Genomic DNA, 16,698 nt, shown 5'->3' on the forward strand with positions numbered 1-16,698 from the left:
TTTATTTCCCCACGACTTTTTTCCAAAATGAATCGTTTTAAAGTTATAATCATAGAAAGTAGAAAAAAAATCGATGTTTCGAAATTTTTACATATTTTAATTTTTTTATTAATGTTCCGGGCATATTTGAGAAGGAGCATAAGTCAATTATTATTATTGAAGCTGTCACCTAACTTTATCTGCAAAAATCCGAATGCCACCTGCCACCTCGCACATCTAAAAATATACCTTTTTTCACAGATCCGTCCTGGTCTATTATGGATCACCATCGAAGGCCGACATGATCAACCAAGAAAGAAGATGTATTTGGTGATTTTTCTAGTAACTTTCTTGGGTGTAAATCTGTCTTTTTATTTTACTCCTGGTTTAAAAACAAAGCATAGAATTAAAATTCCTACTAAATGTTGGTTGGTAGTTCTGTGATGTAATTTTAAGCTGTCAGGCTGTCACATGTCAACTTTTTGTCGTTATTTATTCTAAGGCTTTGTGGATCCGTAATTCAGTGTACAATATAAAAATATAATTATTGTAAAGCAGTGTAGTGATTAGTAATATTAAATTCTGGAGCCCCTATTTATTATTAACAACAGTGTAATTGATATCTAACGTTTTTGATGAAGTAATCGAAGAAAATAATTGGACCATTTTGACAGTGGGTGCTTTGACTAAACATCAGTCAGGTAGGATATTGAGACATTTATTTTAATAGTTCATCATAAATCTTAGAAAATAGATTCCAAAATGTTTAGAGACGAAAATCTCAAAAGACATGTGGTATATTTCGTAAAATTAGTATTGAAAATATATAGTAAAAATGCTGTTACTTTTAGGGTGGTAGAAATATTTTTATCTTATTATCTACAATGTTTATGGGTGTTTTATTTAGTTTTTATAACAATCTTATAATTACAATAGTATTATAGTTTAGTAGATATTTGAGCACACAGAAAATAAATGTTCCAGTGATAATAAGAAAGAACAATGAAAGAAATTTTGCCCATTTTGAAAACATTTTTAAGAATCATTAAAAAATTAGTAGTTTAGAAGTGGTATTTTTACTTTTCAGTACAGTCCTTTTGTATTTTTATGTATACTAAACATTTGAGGACGGTATGTTTATGTTATGTATGTCACATACAGTGAAACCTCCGTTAACCGAAATAATTGGGGGAAGGCCGTTTCGGATAACAAGAATTTCGGTTAAAAATATCATTGTTTTTTGTATTCTTCTTATATCAAATTACATGGTATTGGAGAGATATAGCTGCAAAACATCTTTATCAAAAAAACACAGAAGAAAATAGCAGATTTCTTTAAAAAACAGTCTAAACATGTTCATTTTCCTTAATTTTATTGCTTTTTTTTAAATTCACTTTTTATTGACGAACTTTTTGTAACTGTCAGCGATTTCGGTTAAGCGATGTTTCGGTTAAAAGGGTTTCAGTTAACGGAGGTTTTACTGTATCTGCCTAAATGACTTTTTGAGTTTTGTCATGCCAAGAGTAGAGAGGTCTTTTTTCTTGAAAGTTCCTTATCATGAAAGTTATATGAGAAACTTTTAACACATTGGCAGATATTCTTGATTATTGTGTATTGATAATATAATACTTTATTTGAAATAGGATAACCTAATATAAACATGCTAAAGTACATATAGTCAAAACAATACAAGTATTGATATAGTCCATAACATAATTTAAAAAGTAAAAAACTAAAACTAATTTAAAATGTCAATATCGAAAGCCACAAACATTTGAATAAAATACCAATTCGATTAATGTAAGCACAATAAGTATACATACAAGGCAACACAAATACATTCAACACATCCTATTCTCTATAATATATTTTTTTAAACTGTACTTGAATGTATTAATGTTTCTACAAGTTCTTAAATCGAGAGGTAGTTCATTATATTCTCTAAACCCTTTGCAAATTAAAGAATTCATCATAAAGCTATTTTTAAACTCAACAATATGTAGATTATTTGTACCCCTTGTATTATAATCATGTACATCTCTCTGAAAAGAAACATATTTTTGAAAGTAAGATGGAGCCAACGAGTTCAATATTTTATACACAAAAACCATGGTTAGGTAATGCAAACGTTGACGAACTGACAACCATTCAAGTGATTTTAACATAATCAATATTGGCGTTATTCTACTAGTTCTTAATATGATGCGCATCCCTCTATTTTGAAGTTTTTGTAACTGACTAATTTTATTAAGACTGAATAAATATACAATCGATGCACAGTAATCAAAGTGTGGCTGTATTATTGTATTATATACAGTTACTTTAGTCTCAGTAGACAGATTTTGAGCTATTCTGGTGAAAAAGTACAATTTTTTTGAAATTTTTTACTTATATACTCAAAATGTCAATCAAATGACAGCACGTTATCAAGCTGAAAACCTAAATATTTTGCCGTTTTTACAATTTTGATCTCTTCATTGTTAATGTGTAAATTAATCAGATTTAAATTTATTAAACTATACTTATATTTAGTAGTAAAAATAACAGCTTTGGTTTTATCAATATTTAGTTTTAATTTATTCATGTTGAGGTATTTATTAACTCGATCAAGTGTTCTGTTCATCTTCTCTACAGCATTCTCTAACTTAACATCACTACATGCTATCAAAGTATCATCAGCAAAAAGATTGATAAATTCACAATCCAAAAACAAATCTATATCATTTATATACAGTATGAAGAGGAGTGGTCCAAGGACACTACCTTGAGGTACCCCTACCAAAATGTCTTTCTCAGTCGATACTGTATTATTAAAACATACTTTTTGCCTGCGATTGCTTAGATAATCTTCAAACCAACTTAAAACCTTACCGGAAACTCCATATTGTTCAATTTTAAATAAAATGTTTCTATCAATGGTTTCAAAAGCTCTTTTCAGATCCAAAAAAACTCCAATAGTATATAAAATGTTTCTATCAATGGTTTCAAAAGCTCTTTTCAGATCCAAAAAAACTCCAATAGTATATTTACCATCTTTTATATCATTCTTTAGCTTGCAGATTGTTAGTTGTAATGCAGTTTCACAAGAATGGTTCTTTCTAAACCCAGATTGATTTTCTATTAAAATTGAATTCCCTTTTACATGTTCCATTAATTGCTCATAAACAACTAGCTCCAGGAGTTTCTTAATTGTTGGTAATGTATTAATAGGTCTAAATTCCTCAGCCTTATTTGTATTACTGATCTTTTGGATAGGAATAATTGTACTAGTTTTAAGCTGATTTGGCACCTTACCAGCATCCAGTGACGTATTAATTAAGTTTAGTATGATGTGACCAATTGTCTCATAAATTTCCTTTAATGTTCTACCATTTAAAATTTCATAGTTAGAATATTTATTATCTAACACATTCATAAATGAACCTAACTCTTTCAAAGTTAATTGTACAAAATTGTCAAATGGCAAATAAAAATTACAATTTACATTTATCCAATCATTAAAAAAATCTGCATGACTTACAATACTAGAAATACTCTCAACAAAATATTCATTAAAACCCATAGATATGTCCATACTGTCTCTTTTAACGGCTATTTCACCAGTGATGTTACATCGAAATTGAACACATTTAGGTGTATCTTTTGTATTTGTATTGATATGTGGATATGCTTTTATTAATTTCGTGATGGAGAAATTTATTTCAAAAACATATATACACTGGGGTGCAAAATTAACCGGACACCTTAAAAATAGGTAATTTTTGATGTCTCAAATTTCCTGAACCTGCTGTCTGATTTAAGTGATTTTTTTAATATATTATAGCCTTATTCTTTAACAATATCGCTGTAATAGCATTGTTGATAAACAGTTAAATTTTCATTGTATTGGCTGAAAGACTAGTAGGCTGTTAGCCATAGGCCTACATGGCATGTTGCGCTTAATAAAAAAAAATATGACTGAAAGACTTCAGTCGATAGCCTTTTGGTACATTGTATTAATAAAGTATGTCTCTCTCTCTCTCTTTCATTGTATACCAGGTGTACCAATCAAACTATGATTTTTTCTCAAAGTTTGCATCACCGTATGGAATATTCTAGCATTTATAAAATACTGAAATTAAAATCCAACTATAGCCTCATGTTTTCTCAACATTTTGTTTTTTGATTCATTCGCTTATGTTGGATAATAAAAAATTTAGGTACTGTAACAACTAGCCATGTTTTTCATCAATGCAGGGTGTTTTTAAATAAGTATGGCAAACTTTAAGGGGTAATTCTGCATGAAAAAATAATGTCAGTTTCCTTTATAAACGGTATGTCCGCAAATGCTTGGTTTTCCACGATAGGGGGTGTTGAAATTTTTCTTACAAACTGACAATTTATTTATTGCTTTAAAACCGGTTGAGATATGCAAATGCAATTTGCTGTGTTTTAAGACGTAGTCATTGTACATTTTTTCACGTACAAGTAAGAATTTACTATTCACCATTAGCATGCATACAGGTAATATGACAGCTCATATTACCCGTATGCACGCCAATGGTGAATATTAAATTCTTACTTGTATGTGAAAAAATGTACAATAACTACGTCTTAAAACCCACCAAATTTCATTAGCATCTCTCAACCAGTTATAAGCAATAAATACATCGTCATTTTGTAGGAAAAATTTTAACACCCTCTATCTCAGAAACAAAGCATTTGTGGACATAGGTTTATAAAGCAAACTGTCATTATTTTTTCATGTAGAATTACCCCTTGAAGTTTGCCATACTTATTTAAAAACACCCGTATTGATGAAAAACATGGCTAATGGGTGCGTTCGGACGACCACAGCGGCTGGACAGCTGAGCCAGCAGTAGCTGTCAGACGTCACCGCTGGAAGCCAGCCGCTGAGAGATTTATTTATTTATTTTACGGGCAAGCCCAATTCTACAAAAATACATAGTGTACAGAAAAAAAAACAATAACATAATATAATATAAAAAACAGACATACAGAAATATAAATATAATATTAGAAGTAAATATGTACTATGAAATAATATCATAAAACCAAGTTAACAAATTACAAAACCAAGTTAACAAATTACAGACGCTTCACTCAAATATTGATCCCATCTAAATTTCTTTTAAAACGACTGATGGAGTTGTCGAACAGTTGTAAATTGCAAAGGGAGTTTGCTAAATTCAAGACTCTGGGTACGAATGAAAAAAGTGAATAATTAAACCTGTGGAATGGTACATAAAATGTTCGCACTTGTCTAGTGGTGCGAGGTGGTACAAACAGTGCGATCTTATTAAGTAGTTGAGAACAACTGCATATACCATTTAAGATCTTGAATAATAGCAAAAGGTCCCTTTGTTTTCTCCTGCTTGCAAGAGAAGGGACCTGCAGTTGATGCTGCCATACAGCGTAATCTTGATAGGTATGAAGCTTAAAAGCAATGTAACGGAAGAAACTATTTTGGACTTGTTCAAGTTTCCTAATGTAGACCAAGTAGTGTGGGGACCACACTGAAGAACAATACTCAAGGTGAGACCTGACCAAAGAGAAGTAAAGAACTCTAATACTGGATATGTTTGTAAAATCACGAGTTGTTCTTTTTACAAAACCCAGCATTTTCATAGATGTTTGAATGACATTGATGATGTGATTATTGAAACAAAGAGAGTTTTCCAGTGTAATCCCCAAGTCCTTGATTCTATTAACAGTGTTGAGCAATTGGCCATCAATGTAATAGTTTGATAATATTGGGTGGTGAGTACGGTTAAAGTTAATTACATGACATTTGATTGAATTAAGGTTCATACCGTTAAGTGAACACCATGCAGAGAGGTTATTCAGTTCTGATTGCAATATGGCAGCATCATAATGATTTTTTATAACTTTAAAGCACTTCAAGTCATCAGCAAATAGCAAGGCGTTACAATCGTGAAAACAGTTGGTAATATCATTAATAAATATATTAAAGAGTAATGGACCCAAATGGGACCCCTGTGGTACACCTGACTTAACTGGAAAGGTTTGTGAGTAAAAGTGGTTTACTCGAACTTGTTGAAATCTTTCGGTTAAATAACTCTGTAACCACTGCAACAAAGGTCCACTTATGCCATAGGAGCTAAGCTTTTGAATCAGGAGTTCATGATTTACTCTGTCAAAGGCCTTGGAAAAGTCAGTATAAATTGAATCAACTTGAAGTCCCTCCTCCAAGGCTTCAGACAGAAAATCAACATAGGTCAACAAACTCAGTTCAGCAGACTTACCTGTAGTAAAACCAAATTGCTGAGAGTTTAGGATCCCGGAGCTATCGAAGGTGAGGAAATCAGTTATAATACTCTCAAACACCTTTGGTATAACACTAAGAATAGAGATAGGGCGGTAATTACTAATATTAGATTTATTACCAGATTTATATATTGGTGTGACATAAGAAAGTTTCCAAAAGTCTGGAAACTGACCTACATCCAAAGATTTATTAAATATATGAAACAAAGGTCGCGATAGTACAAAACTGAATTCCTTAAGAAAATTAGGTGGTATACCATCAGGCCCAGGACCCTTGTTGACACTTAATGATGAAAGCTTTTCGTAAATTTTGGAAATCTGGATACGATATGATGAGATATTGAGCTGAGACTGAATATGGTCAACATTGCAATTTAAAGTAATATCACTATAAACTGATGAAAAGTGATCTGCAAATAAGTTGGCAATATCATTGCCACATGAAGCTACAGAGTCATTCAGGGTCATTGAGTCAGGTATACAATTGTTTTCACGCTTGCTACCTACAAATTTCCAAAAATGCCTTGCGTTATTTTGTATAGAAAATTCGGTGAAACGTATGTAATTGTCATAACAGCATTTAGATAGATTTTTACAATTTGTTCTCAGATAACAAAAATCAGCATAGCTTTCAGGAGTCTTTAAGGTTTTATAAATTTTATGAGCTTTTATTTTTTCCTTTAACAATTGCTTAAGCTCAGAAGAATACCAACAAGGAAATTTCTTAGTACTAAAATATTTAACTGGAGTGAAATGTTCAATGAGAGAGTAAATAATGTCATAAAACATAGCGATCATGTCAGAAAGATCTCTACCACGAAACAGGTTATCCCATTCTATATATTCTAGACATTGGTGAATTGCTGGAAAGTTTGCATTACGGAAATCATAATAATATTCGTTACCAGAAATTGACCTATCAAAAACATTAAGCTGCAATGATGTTAACAGAGGAGGATGATGAGAGTCAGGTGAAACCAGAGCATCGTCAGCTTCAGAAATAACAAGCTCTTCTGGGGCCAGGATAAGATCCAGAATAACACCCCTGCTATTAAATATAAAGTTACATTGAAAAAGATTATGATAAGCACACATATTTGAAACAACCTCAATGGCATCAACTACAGCTAGAGGTGATGAAGTTTGTGAGGTTGCAGAAGAGCAATAATCTTCAACTCTCCACCTAGCTGAGGGGAGATTATAGTCACCAAATAAGTGAAATTTCAGGGATGAAAACTGTTCACTTAGAAGCATCAGTTGGTCAGCATGAACTTGATAGGTGTAGGCTGGAGATTGAGGTGGAATGTATAGAGCTCCCAGAATAAGTTTGCCGTGGAACCGTACAAACAGCTGTTCAATAGAAGGATCAGATTGGATTCGTAATGATGAATATTTCTTTAAAATAGCTATTAATACTCCACCCCTCTAAGAGATGAACTAGAGGCAGGTGTACGATCCTGTCTATAGATATTGTAATTGACAAGACCAATTTCAGCATCAGCAATGTCACTATTGAGCCAAGTTTCTGTAAGAATGATAATATCATAGGTACAATTAAAAACATTGAGGCTTAATTCAGTAAGTTTTGTTCTGAGACCCCGGACATTTTGGTAATAGACTGTAAACTTGCCCAAGTCAGTAGAGTTTAAAGGTTTTTTTGAATGATTTTAGGTATGTTATTGAAATACTTAATCGTGAGATTAACCTCTCCAGCATTTTGTCTCTCTGAAAGCTCGGACCTAAGACTATCTAAAAGCTTTCTTTGGTTAGGGGTTTGATCTAAAATAAAATATATCTTTTTTTCACGACTAACTGTTTGTTTGTTTTTAATAACATGAAGAGCATCACTTGCTGAAGAAAAAATTACTTTAATGGGACGATGTCCATTCTTGTTCACATTTCCAAAGCGTAAGATTTTGACTTCATTTGTGTTGATGGAGGCATGGGCCTTTGATAAAATAGATTTTACTTGAGAAGCATCTTCAGAAGTGTTACTTAATTCAGGAAGATTAAAAATGAGGATGTTTTTAGATCTTTTTTCCCGTTCATGAAGCTCGTTTACCACATCATCAACAGAAAATGAATTAGCACCTTTTTCAGCCTTAAGTTTTAACATGTCCTGTTTCAAAGCACTAAGTTCATTTTTAAAATTGTCAATTTCCCTAATAAGTTTGGGTACACTTTTAAAAGATAAACGACAATCAGCACAAAAATACATTAAGGTTCTTTTTTGGATAACAACAGCGCGTAGTTCAGAGGCGCATAAACCAGTACAGTGTTCAGACTGGTGCACAGTAACATGGCAGCTATCACATGCGACAAACTTGTCAAGAAGATCATCATTACAACTGGAACATTTGCTAACCATTTTAAAGTTGAATTGGAGATATTAAGTTCACTAATGAAGCAAAATCAAATTAACACCTGGCCTATAATGAGTAAAGGTTCTGCTTGCTTAAATTAAATCCATATACAAGCCAAACTCATTAACTGGCCTATCTTCACGCTTTCACGATTTACTAAGCTTTCCCTATCACGGCTGGATACAACCACTCAGCCGATTTCTGCTGACAGCCAGCCGCTATGGTCGTCCGAACGCACCCAATTATTCTGCCGTGCTTAGGAAAAACGCCGTATCTGCAGAGGCATCGCATTTGAGTAAAATCGCTTTTTGCTTAAACGTCTAGCCGTTGAAAACTATTTAGAATTTTTCGTTGTTTTCTACTTTATATAGATAATAAATATCATAGAATTCATATTTATACATAAGATTGACAAAAAATATTTTATTTTCTCTAAAAACTCATGCTACTGCGTTCTTTCTAAGTATACTACATAAATTAAATTCTTCCTGCTTAGGAAGAATGCAGTACTGCGTTTTTGCTAAGCATTTTCTTATTTTATAATATGATACATACAATATACCATGAAAAAGGAGAATAAAAAACATTTTTGATAAGAAACAAGGTTTTATTATAAACGAAAGGAAATATTGAAACGAAAAGTATAATTATATTGAGTTTTGTTTAAATTAAGAATATTATTTAGAAGTGGATACAGGTATATTTAACCAAAATTCTTTTCTATTTTGTGGCAAAATTTGTTCAAGGTTCTTTAGTATATTGTCCCTTTTTTCGACAGGAAATCCACAAGGCTGATTCAAATGATCTGGCAGTTTTAAACCATTTTTCATAACTTTTTCAGTCAAAAAGTTAAGGCAATTAAAAGGCTCCATTTCTGAGTAGGATGTTTTAAATAGCAAGTTGTGACTTCCTCGAGTCGCAGTTACTTGAACGATGTTTTTCAAATATAGGCGATGTGGTTGCTTTAGTTTTTTTTGAGAAGAGTGGTTTGACCATTTAAAGAAGTCACTATGCTTCATTTCTTTTATGTCGACTTTTCCCCTGTTTGAAAATTGAACTGCCTGAACAAAATCTGCCAAGTCATAGGTTTTTCCCTGTTTTTTTAAAGATAATTCCACCTGGTGGTGAAAACTATCTGCTGACATATATGAATGACCAGGTTCAAAGTAATTTATATTAATAGTATCAGCTGAAATTTCATCACAATTAACAATATAAACTAGGAAAGTATAGAAACACCAATTTTTATTTTGGCTGGAACAGTTGTCCAGCCATACAGTCAAAGATTTTGAATCGCGTTGCCTTTTAAAAAATGAAAAAAATGTGCTTACAACGTCCTCTTGATTTCTGCCACTGATACCCTCATGCCAAAGAACGGCAAAAGGATTTGTTTTAGATGTTTTTTCAAGCGGCACAAAGCTTTCGTTGTACACAGTAAGACGTTTGGTAAAAATTACTTTCTTAAAACTATTGGCTCGTGGCAGCATAATAATTTTTTCTAAATCAGCAGAGAAACATTGGCCATTTTCGTTTCTTTCGACCATTTTTCTATAAAGTTTACGACTTTCTGTGGCTAATTCAATATGACTTTGCCAATAGATGCATATGTCGCAATCATCTACCATATTTTCTTTGGTATGAGCGTGGAGATTAAATTGTTCACATGTTTCACACTCTTCGTTTCCAAGTTTTGCAAAAGATATATTTTTTGCCTTTACTTGAACTCTATAAACGTTATATGATACTTTAATGGTTGGATTCTTCTCTAGAAAATCTTGATACATTAAATTTATTGTTATGTCGCTAGGCAAGTAACGGACATTTGGAGCATGCTCCCTGCGATAATGCGATATTACCGGTTGAAACGATTCTATATGATCGTTAATCTCACTCTTGGATATGAAGCTAGAAGGCCCTTTTTTCCCCCTTTTGTCTTGGACTGGAGTTATGGATCCTTTTGGTGTCTTTGAGAGTACCTCATAAACAAACCGATCATTGGTAGGTTTGTATTAGTCCTGTCGCCAGGGGGGGTACAACGGCCTCCTTAATTCAGATGGACTTACTCAAGTTTTTTTTATATATTTTGACCCGCAGAATACGAATTTTTTGGGTAACAGTTGATCCGGATGTCGATAAGATTGTTATAGACAAAGAACTTGAGGAATTACATAACAGCGATTTCTCGCAAAACAAAACATCTTTTTGTATTTTTTGGGTCATTTTAAGCAAAAAATATTACTACAAGTTTTTTCGTAGAATGCATAGTTTTCGAGATAACCGCGGTTGAACTTTCAAAAAATCGAAAAATTGTAAATTTTAAACCCGAATAACTTTTGATTAAAAAATAAAGTAGCAATTCTGCTTACCGCATTTGAAAGTTGAAGTCAAATTATATCGGTTTTGATTATTTGCATTGCTAAAAATTTATTATTTTATTGTTAAAGAAAGCTGTAAACTGTAGTAAACACCTAGTATGTGAGTGATGTTTTCTATGATTTCTCATTTAAAATCGAACGAGTAGGTAGAGTAGCTACAAGTGCAAGCGAGGCAATTTCTACGTAGCATGCGTTAAAACGCATGTATTAGGCACGGGAAACCTATGTGTTTATAGATTAGTTTAACAATAAAAAAATTAATTTGTAGCAATGCAAATAATCAAAACCGATATAATTTGACTTAAACTTTCAAATGCGGTAAGCAGAATTGCTACTTTATTTTTTAATCAAAAGTTATTCGGGTTCAAAAATTGCAATTTTTCGATTTTTTGAAAGTTCAACCGCGGTTATCTCGAAAACTATGCATTCTACGAAAAAACTTGTAGGAATATTTTTTGCTTATAATGACCCAAAAAATACAAAAATATGTTTTGTTTTGCGAGAAATCACTGTTATGTAATTCCTCAAGTTCTTTGTCTATAACAATCTTATCGACATCCGGATCAACTGTTACCCAAAAAATTCGTATTCTACGGGTCAAAATATATAAAAAAAACTTGGGTAAGTCCATCTGAATTAAGGAGGCCGTTGTACCCCCCCCTGGCGACAGGACTATATCCCAAAGTACTTAAAAAAAAACTTTTACACACATTTTCAGTCTCTCCTGAGGTGGTTTTCAGTCTGTATTTAAAAGTAAACTTTTTACCCCCAATATCATCATCATTACCTAAACCCCTTTTAACACTTACTCTTTCACACAAGGTTAAAATATATGCCCTTCTTTGGATATGTGACAAATCCCAGAACTGACTATTTACATATTTTCTTCTTTCTTCAGAAAATTTCGACATGCATTTAAATTTGCACTGTGCTTTGCATGGTGGGAGAACACGATGTTTGGATTTAACGGCTTCGTTTCTGCGCTTTTTTCTTTCTGAGGGTTTTTCTTGGATTTTTTTTCTTTTGCGTATTTCTCCTGACTTTGTATATTGAACTGTATTATTTTGAACTAAGTTTTCAGTCTCATTTATCTAAAATCATGAGTTGTTTAATAGCACAATTTTTACAACAAACATTTTTAGAAAGCGATTTAGTATCGTCTAAAAGAATAAATCTGGACCTCGGATGTAAACAACTACACTATGTCATTTTAAGCAACTTTTCAGTAGAGCAGTGTAAATATTTTAAAAATTTTATATATCACACAATTAGATATCTTTCGCTCTGAAAGGAAATGTGATCATATTTTAATCACAACATATAACTAGTTTTTACAATAAAACTAATAAAACGTTAAAATTTGTCCTAATTACTGCTGTAATTAACGGTATTTTCCAGTGACATAGTGCAGTTTACCTCTGATAGGTTTGATCTATACTCATAAAAATTTAATGAATTTGAAGGAATTTAAGCCCAAATTAGCTAAAATTAGCCCAAAAATTAGCTACTTCTTACGAAACAAATTTTTATTTTAGTTAAATGTTATTACAGTAAAACCTTTCCATTTCATAGAAATTTACCAGGTTTTTTTTCTGAAAAATGGCTTTGGCAGAGCCAATTAGCCAGACTTGTTTGTGATTGACTGCAGATTCATAGTCATAAATCTCTTATTTCAGAACGTAAGTACTACAATATTAATTTTTTGATACATATTATTACATTATATTATATATTATTTTATATTTACATATTATGATATTATATTATATTTATCCACCAAAATATTTTTGTATGGGTACTTATTTATAATACCCAATATTGCGAAATTCCCAGTACTATATTTTATTATCGTATTTATCTAAAATGAGATTAAGAATAACCCGCATAATAATTTACGGTCGGTATCGGCGATCTCAAAATTCCTAAAGCTCTATAATAAAATGTCGTAAAATGGGAAGGAAACCTTTGTCGCTAAGAAACAAAACAAAAATACCTACAATATCTGGGAAAGTGAAAGTATGGTTTATTCACCAAGCTGCCGAAAAATATGGTGTTGTAAAATTACCAAGCTATGTCATAAAAAAAATAAAAGTGAATTCTTTAAAACATCAGGTTTAACATCTGATAACAATCTGAACAGATACTGTTTTTTCTTAGTATACAGTATCTGGCCAAAATTTGCGTCTAATAATTTAATTATTAGAGGCACTATAAAAGATTTACTAAAAAATAATAATTATGGAGTAATACCATTGTAATACTAAATAGGTTTTTTGTATGTACTAAACACAAAGTATGTTGTTTGGTTGTCCATTTAATTGTCTATATTTTATCACAAATAGAACATTATTATTAATGAACCAATTTGTATTTATTGACTCTTGAAAGAAAACAAAAATAACGACAATTATATCTTGTCAATTTGTGCTCAGTGCACTATGTCAACATAGTGTTGTCTGCTTCTTCTTCAAGTTCCGTCTCCTAATCGGAGGTTGGATATCATCATCACTATCTTTACTCTATCTACCGCTGCTCTAAAGAGTTCTATAGAACTGCATTTAGTAAAATATTTAGCAAATTGTTGTTTGCGATCAGCCTGCAATTAGTAACTCATCATCATTCTCTTTGCCTTATCCCTATGCGGGGTCGGCTTCCCTAATTGCATTTCTCCACACAATTCTATCTTGGGCCATATCAATGTTAATCCCCTTTACCAACATGTCCTGCCTTATCGTCTCCCCCCAGGTCTTCTTTGGTCTTCCTCTCCTACTCCTTCCAGGAATCTGCACTTCAGCTATTCTTCGTATTGGGTGGTTAACGTCTCGACGTTGAACATGACCAAACCATCTTAACCTATGCTCTCTCATTTTGGCATCAATTGGTGCCACACCTAGACTTCCCCTAATATACTCATTTCTAATTTTATCCTTCTTTGTCACTCCACTCATCCATCTAAGCATTCTCATTTCCGCCACATGCATTCGCTGTTCCTCTTTCTTTTTCACTGCCCAACATTCAGTTCCGTACATCATAGCTGGTCTTATGGCTGTTTTATAGAATTTTCCCTTCAGCTTCATTGGAATTTTTCTGTCACACAACACACCACTCGCTTCTTTCCACTTCATCCATCCAGCCCTAATTCTACTGCATGCATCTCCATCTATTTCTCCATTACTCTGTAATACCGATCCTAGGTACTTAAAACTATTGCTTTTTACAATCATTTCACCATCCAAAGATACCATTTTATTTGTAGTAGCTCCATCTTTAAATGAACATTCCAAATACTCTGTTTTTGTCCTACTAAGTTTTAAACCTTTTTCCTCCAGAGCTTGTCTCCACTGTTCCAGTTTTTGTTCTAAGTCTCTTTCACTATTTCCTACTAACACGACATCATCAGCATACATTAAGCACCATGGAATGTTACCCTGTATTTTCGCTGTTATCTGGTCCAAAACTAATGAGAATAAATACGGACTAAGCACAGAACCTTGATGCAATCCTACTTTCACATGAAATTTATCAGTCTCTCCCACACCTGTCCTAACACTAGTCGTTACTCCCTCATACATATCCCTCACAATCTTTACATATTCACCAGGGACTCCTTTCTTATTGAGTGCCCACCACAGAATCTCTCGAGGAACTCTATCATATGCTTTCTCAAGATCAATGAATACCATATGAGCGTTTGTTTCTTTACTCCTGTATTTTTCCATCAACTGCCTTATAGTGAAAATTGCATCTGTTGTTGATCTACCCTGCATAAAGCCAAATTGATTCTCGGATATTTCGGTCTCTTCTCGTATCCGTCTATCAATTACTCTTTCCCATATTTTCATGGTGTGGCTAAGCAGTTTTATAGCCCTGTAGTTTGTACATTGTTGTATATCTCCCTTGTTTTTGTAAACAGGTACCAGTATACTGCTTCTCCATTCGTCTGGCATTTGTCCAACTTCCATAATTCTATTAAATAGACCTGCTAGCCACCTTGTTCCTGTCTCTCCCAATGCTCTCCATACTTCCCCAGGAATATCATCTGGTCCTACCGCTTTTCCTTTCTTTATTTTTTGAAGCGCTTGAGCCACTTCCTCATTGGTTATTTTGGTGACCATTGCTGCTACTGTCTCCGTTGACTCTACAGGCTGTCTGTCAAATTCTTCATTTAATAAGCTGTCAAAGTACTTTCTCCATCTCTTTTTGACATCCCTTTCGTGAACTAGTATTTTATTATTTTCATCTCGGATACATCTAATCTGATTAAAATCTTTTGCTTTCTTTGCTCTCTGTTTGGCTATTTTATATATCTTCGTTTCGCCTTCCCTGGTATCAAGTTGATCGTATAGGTTTGAATACGCTTCTGCTTTAGCTTTTGCTACTGCTACTTTCGCTTCCTTTTTGGCGACCATATAGTTTTGAAGATCTATGTCCGATCTGGTTTCTTGCCACTTTTTATATAATTTTCTCTTCTCTTTTATTTTTCCTTGTACTTCATTTGACCACCACCAAGTCTCTTTATCTTCAAACTTCTTTCCTGACGTTTTCCCAAGTATTTCAATAGCCGTCTCTCTAATAATATTGGCCATTTTTCTCCAAATTGTGTTAGGGCTTCCTTTCATGTTCCAACATATTTTTTCTACTATTCTTTCCCTGAATAGACCTTCCTTCTCATCTTTTAGCATCCACCACTTGATTTTTTGTGGTCCTCTCCGATATTTTTGTTTAGTTTCGCTTTTTACTTCGATGTCCAGAACAAGCAGCTTATGTTGTTGGCTTACTGTCTCACTAACTATTACCTTGCAGTCATTGCATTCACGTATGTCTTCTTTCCTTATCATGAAGTAGTCTATTTGGGATTGATGTTGTCCACTTTTGTAGGTAATAAGTTGAGTTTCTCTCTTTTTAAAGAATGTGTTAACAATCGCCATATCCAATGCTGTTGCTAATTCTAGCATGTCATCTCCAGCTTCATTTCTAGTTCCAAAGCCTAATCCCCCATGTATTGTTTCATATCCTGTCTTGGCTTGGCCCACATGTGCATTGAAATCACCTCCTATTATAACTTTCTCCTCCGCTGGAATATCACTCAGTATGTCTCCCAATTGATCATAGAAAGCTCTTCTTTCATTCTCACCCAGACCTGTTTGAGGAGCATACACACACACAACATTCAATACCTCTTTATCAATTACAAATTTCACTGACATCATTCTATCACTCGTTCTTACAACTTCTACTACGTTATCTTTCATTTCACTATCAGCAATTATACCAACTCCATTTCTAGTGTTACTACTCCCTACATACCACAATTTATATCCATCACCTAGTTCTTTCGCCCTTTGTCCTTTCCACCTAGTTTCTTGAATACAAGCAATTTGAACTCTTCTTCGTTTGAGCGCATCCATTAACTCCAGACTCTTACCTGTAAGACTACCAAGATTCCAAGACCCTATCCTGATTTTTCTAACCTGTAATGGTGTTCCCCCTGAGATAGTCCTCACCCGGAGATCCGAATGGAGGCTCATTTTACTTCCGGAACATTTTACCTCAGGAGATGCCATCATTTCAGTATAAGTTTTTATTTCGTTTGGAGAAGGTCTTTTCATTATTATGGCCTGAAAAGATTTTTGGATATTTGATGCCTGAATGCCTTTTCTATCAGCACCATACCCTGCCCTGTCCTGCACGTT

At 33.2% G+C, this 16,698-nt stretch overlaps 1 protein-coding gene across 1 annotated transcript in view; it reads left to right on the top strand.

Moving 5' to 3' along the window:
* Positions 1 to 428: 428 nt before the first annotated feature.
* Positions 429 to 16,698, top strand: part of LOC126887100 (mitotic checkpoint serine/threonine-protein kinase BUB1-like) — a 130,356-nt gene continuing 114,086 nt past the window's right edge. Inside the window, exon 1 of the mRNA XM_050654437.1 lies at positions 429 to 680. The gene's annotated coding sequence lies outside the window, so the exon portion shown is untranslated. The remainder of the gene's footprint in view (positions 681 to 16,698) is intronic.

The sequence above is a fragment of the Diabrotica virgifera genome, chromosome 6 (genome assembly GCF_917563875.1).
Source record: "Diabrotica virgifera virgifera chromosome 6, PGI_DIABVI_V3a".
In the NCBI taxonomy this organism is placed as follows: domain Eukaryota; kingdom Metazoa; phylum Arthropoda; class Insecta; order Coleoptera; family Chrysomelidae; genus Diabrotica; species Diabrotica virgifera.